Here is a 5916-nt window from a genome sequence, read left to right as displayed (position 1 = left end):
AGCATCCTAGCTCCTAGTATAACATCCTTAGCTTTCAATTTCATGTTTAAATCATGTGTTAGGACCATAAACATGTGTTTACGGCCCTGGATCAGCCTTAGGCCGTGAACACATGTAATTGGAGTTTTGAGCCTTAAAACCCTTCCAAATCACCATAGTAGCTTAGATAAGGCTGAAGGAATTATTGGAATGGACTTGGAACACCTTGATTGTCAATTTTAAGGAGCAAACATGAGTTTACTGCCCAAGAATATGCTTGGGCCGTAAACTCATATAAATGGGTGGTAAACTCCTCTTTTGGGTGTTAAAATGCAACTTACACACCCCTTAGGCTTTGGAATAAATTATGGAACCAACCAAAAATCATTTAGGGGCCTTAAACATATCATAAACAATCTAATTGAGAGTTTACGGCAAGAGCATATGCTCCAAGGCCGTAAACTCCTAGATGGATGCCATTTGAAGCCCTAAACTCACCCCAAGCCTTGTAAAAATTAGTTGAATCATTTGTGATTAATCCTTGGCCTTCAAAATAATTAAGTTGGATGTGGGTGACAGTTTACGGCCGTAAACTCTTAGTTTACTGCCCTAAACTCTTCTATTAATTCATATAATGATTTAATCCCTTTCAATTGTTCAAAAACCAAACCTAGCAACACCCTTCATTTGATTTAAGGCCATTTATCACATAAAACACCCCACCGTGAGTTTATGGCCGCAAACTCATGGGGATGAGGTGTTTAAGGCTGTGAAAACTCCCTAGAGTTTACTCTTGGAGAGTAAACTCCATATCCTAGCCATTCATGTCCAGAAAAGTCACCCGGGTCACTCCAAACACTTAATTTGAAGTGTTTTCGCGTCTTGGAGTGTAAAATCGTATCTGATTAGTGTTTTAAATTCTAATTAGATACCTTTGTGTATCATTTAACATTACATAGGAACCTCGCTAGTATTCAAGCCTCGGTTCGACGTTTAGCATCCCATTCGACACTTTCCGCGTCCGGTGAGTTCATACCCCTACCCTTTTTCAATGGTTTTTTCAATGTTTTCAGGGGGGAATACAAGCAAGGGTACAAGAATATCTTGTACTTAAACTTATGATTTTAGTTAAATGGTTTCATACTTGTACATTTTTAGGGATTGAAAACCCTTTTAACAAACTATTTTAACTTGCACAGTTATTTGTTTAAAAACTGATTTTCAATTCTTATTATATACTGTCATATTGTATACTTCACATTTGATTGTTCATACTTATATTGATAGAAAACATAAAACATTTTAAAGTCTATAATAAAATACCATAGGCACGAGTATAAAAGTTAGACACCATAAGGAAAACATAAAACTTTGGTATGTCATTAATAATACACCTAGGCTCGAGTGTAAAGGACAACAGTCATTTGATATTATAGAACATTGTAATGTCTTTAATAATGCACCTCGGTTCGAGTGTAAGTGGATAGTTGTCATTAGAAAACATATAACATTTATAACGTCCTTAATAATAACACCTAGGCCCGAGTGTAAAGGACAGGTACGTTAGAACCTAGTTAGTCATAGATACTACTTCCTTAGGCTCGAGAAGTAAGGAATAATCTTAAAGATTGGAGACACGTCCTCTGTAACACTTCCTTGGCACGAGAGAGTGGAGGACTAAACCTGTAACCAGAATCTTCGGGAGGGAGAACGTGACTTGAGTCTATAGATCTATACACGACTGACAATCCCGCACCTGGCTGCTAGCTACAGCCGAACCGAAAGGTTCAAGGGTGACGAAAGTCATAAAAAGGATACTGGCCACGACTCGAGTCATATCTAGTCTGAGTATGGTTAAGGACTCGCAATCTAGATTATTAATGCTTTAGACTCATTTAGTAGCTTTATGTACGTAGTAAAGCTAATGTAAATTTAAGGATAATCAGACTATCAGCACACACATTCAAGAAAACATGGGGTTTTCCTATGGATAACAATGAACATAATCAGAATCGGTAACAGTTAGCATACATAGAATTGGTAATAGTACACACACACACATTCAGGAAAACATGGGGTTTTCCTATGGATAATAATGAACATAATCGGAATCAGTATCAGTTAACTCACACAGAACCAGTAATAGTTCACACTTACACATATAGGATAGTATAGGATTTTCCTGAGTAACAGTAGTTTGTAACCAGATAAGTGTAATAAGTTAAATAACTAAACTTTACAAATCATAAGAACAATCATGTTTTCATTGTACATCTTTTAAATTACAATTTGCATTTGGTATCTAACACTTAAGAAAATGTGGGATTTTCTTGGTTAACCACTTTTTCAGGAAACTAAAGGAACTCGTTCTTTTCATAAAATAAACCGTTTATGAACTCACCAGCTTTATGTTGATTTTCAAACCGCTTGTATTCTCAGGTCCACTTTAGACAGGTACCCGACGATCTCTTTTGGTGAAGACGGAGTGCGTAGAAGAGTTGTCTTTCTTTTGTTTAAACTATATATTTATGAAACTTGTACTACTTTACTTTTCAACTGATGTAATGAAATCTATGTAATGTAATGTTTTGTGTTTTACTTCGCTTATTATGTACATTGGTTATGATTCACATGAAGTCACCTCCGCCCCGAGACGTTTCCGCCTTCGGTTTCGGGGTGTGACATAGTGAAATGTTGCTAGACGTTCACCACTATCTATATTAGTCTAATATAAGTCTTGCTGAAGTGGGACATTGAAAGGACTAGTATGCACAATAGTCATATTAAAGTGATATTGCTAAATAACATATGATACTAATGGGTCACACTAACAACTTGATACCATTGATTATTTATTAGAAATGGATTTTAATAAATGTTCAATAAAACTCTTATAATTAAATTAGGAATTATTTATTTCTAAGAAATAATTAATTCTCATTAGCGAGTAACATTATATTATTTCAAATGGTATGAATTAATATGTCATGCACAACTTTTTGGACTGCTTGAAAACCTGTTGTATTTTACTTATTAGACAAAGTTATATCTTATAAACCTTGAGTTTATAAAATTTAAACTAACTTTACTGATATCTATGCAATTTTTAAGATATACACAAAAAGAAGAAGAGTATGGCTTGTTCATTAGTTTATTAAAAAACAATTCAAGAATTGGAGACATGTTTATGACATGGGGACATATGTGCTTAAAGTGTTAAGACCTAATGTTTAATACCTTCACTTTATGCATATAAATAAGAGACTTGCATTTGGCTAGAGTGCTCATCCATTACTTCTTGGAAGTGGCCGAAACTAGTTTCTTCCTTCTCATTCTCTCTAGTTTTGCTTTGAAGACTTGGAGATTACTTGTTTTCATATGCCCTCCTTAAGTTCATATTGGTTATGAACTTAAGGAATAAGGGTTTAAGAGTTTTGGACTAGCATCTACATCAAGTTGAGTCATTGTTGGTGTCTCAATGGTTCCATATTCTTCTTCAACATCCAAGCCTCCCAAGAGGAACCAAAGAAATACAAAGGTTGTTATTTCTTCATCCTTTCTATGGTTGGTGCTTAAATCTTTCAATAACTAGAAAGAAGATCCTTGATGGATATAAAATGTTTATGTTATTTCAAAAATTAAAGTTTTCTGTTGCCATATTTTTTTTTTTTAATTTTATGAAACTATTTTTTAACTAAAACCCAACAGTAGATTACTTAGAGTCATGAACATTAAGATGTAATCCTTGTGTAATAATTAAAGTATGGGCTTGATTAATCTTCCTCCATATATCAAGGTAAAAAGGAGTAAGAGATTCTTTTAGAAAGAATACATACATGGATATCATACACATTGCACATGACTTTTAATAAAATGATTTTCGCATACCCGTGTCATAGACTATGGACCTTATCATACTCATGACATGGACTATGATCAAACATTTTTCACAAGTATTTATGATTAATAAACAATGATATTATTAATATAACTTCATATTCTTAATATCAGATATAGCAAATAGATTTCAAGAAAGACCGGTTTTGTTAATAGACATCTGCTAGAAGATATCTATACAGTTTTGCCTAGAGGTTTTCCTAATCCATGTTATACTTAAAAAATATGCAATACTTACGAATCACTTTTGGATATAAAGAAAACATCTCAACGTTGGAATAGTCACTCTAATATGAAGATACAAGGTATGTTTTTATATCAAAATGAAAATAACATGTGTGCGTACTAAGAACTAGTAGGAGCATAGTGATATTCCTAATCTTTTATGAGTGAGACATACTTAATCATTTGAAGTAACATTCTGACTACACAAGGTTGTTTCACCTTAAATAAGAAAGTGTTTTTAAAATGAAAAGAATTAGGAATGACAAGATACATTCTTGGAATGTAAAATCTATTGAGATAGATAAATATGAATACTAAAACTTTTTTTATAAAATTCTTCTGTATGAATTAACAATATCTTGAAAGAAGTCAAGATACAAGATTCCTTTGGAGAATTCTTGGCATTGTCACATGTTAAATTTTGAGTTAGTCTCAAAAGAACCCATCACATAGGTTTGATCTAGATGAAATGATTCGTATTCTATTTTCTTGGAAAATGAATCCATCATTTATGTAATATTATGCATAAGAATAGGTATATGATTATGTTATGAACATATCATGAGATACAAATTGAATATGTGGTTAAGTCACTAGATGACTTTGAGAACAATCTAAGAGTACATAGGAAGAAGTAAGTGAATGTACATGAGATAGTAATTTTAGAAGAATATCTCTATGTAAGACCTAAATAAAATGTTGATATGTATAATTATGAGTTAATATTGGATTATGACTTCATTATGGAATAAAGAGTAACTTTTGTACGAATGAGGTCCAAGCAAAACATAATTGCACAATCTACAAAAATAAGAATATGCTACTACTTTAGAAGTTGAGATCAAATGGATTGGATGGATGAGTTTATTGAAAAACTATGTTGATTTCTTCCATTCAAGGATCATGTAGAAATCTTTGTGACTTCGATAGTATACTTAAACAAGCAAAGAGACTCTATTTCATGAAAGAACACCAATCACATTCTCCAAGATATTTAATTATACCTATATTAATGTCAAATATGGAGATGATAGTATTCACAAAACTGACACAAATTAAATTTAGCCGGACCCATTAAAAAATCGCTTTCTTTTAAGTTAAGTATGAAACCTCACACTTTAGCTATAGGAATTTATTGTTCTAGAAATGGATTACGATTTGAATTATGTATTTATGTATTAGAACATTGTAATAACAACTATTATGTATTGCATGTTTTGATATAGTGGGATATGATAATCACATCAACACTTGTTGTGTTCTTTATTAACTTGTTTAATCCATGATTCATCTTTTTATTCTAAAAGCACATAGTCGGTTAATTATGAGAGCAATTATGAAGTAAGAGTAATATGAATTGGATTGGTTGACTCTTACCCGTTGAATGTAGGTAAGTGTTTGTAATCAAGTTTCATAGGTACTTTTCATAGAACTAGTATTGAATGGACCCGCATCAAAATCAAATCACAAATCATAGATATGAGTGATACTTGATTAAAAGGTAATATCTTTGTATCATTAACACATGAGATACATAGTGGGACATAAGTGTTGGGAGTGTAGTGCCTTGATATGGCCAAATGTTCCTCCTTAACCAGGCAGTTATAAAAGCCATGGGATAAAGGCTTAATGTAAGGACTTAAGAGAGTCTTTTATTACAAGATGAAGACTAGCATCTTATCAAGTTGGATAAATGTTGGTGGATACTTCTAGAGAGATTCTTCCTTGGAGTTTAAAGCCATCTTAATCAACTTCTTATTTGCCAAAAGGAACCAAAGTATTCAATGGTTGTAATGTCTTCCTTCTATGATTGTT

The sequence above is a fragment of the Lactuca serriola genome, chromosome 8, assembly GCF_051521515.1.
Source record: "Lactuca serriola cultivar US96UC23 chromosome 8, Lser_US96UC23_V15, whole genome shotgun sequence".
Taxonomy (NCBI): domain Eukaryota; kingdom Viridiplantae; phylum Streptophyta; class Magnoliopsida; order Asterales; family Asteraceae; genus Lactuca; species Lactuca serriola.
The sequence above is the reverse complement of the archived record's forward strand: the minus strand, read 5'-3'. Positions refer to the sequence as shown.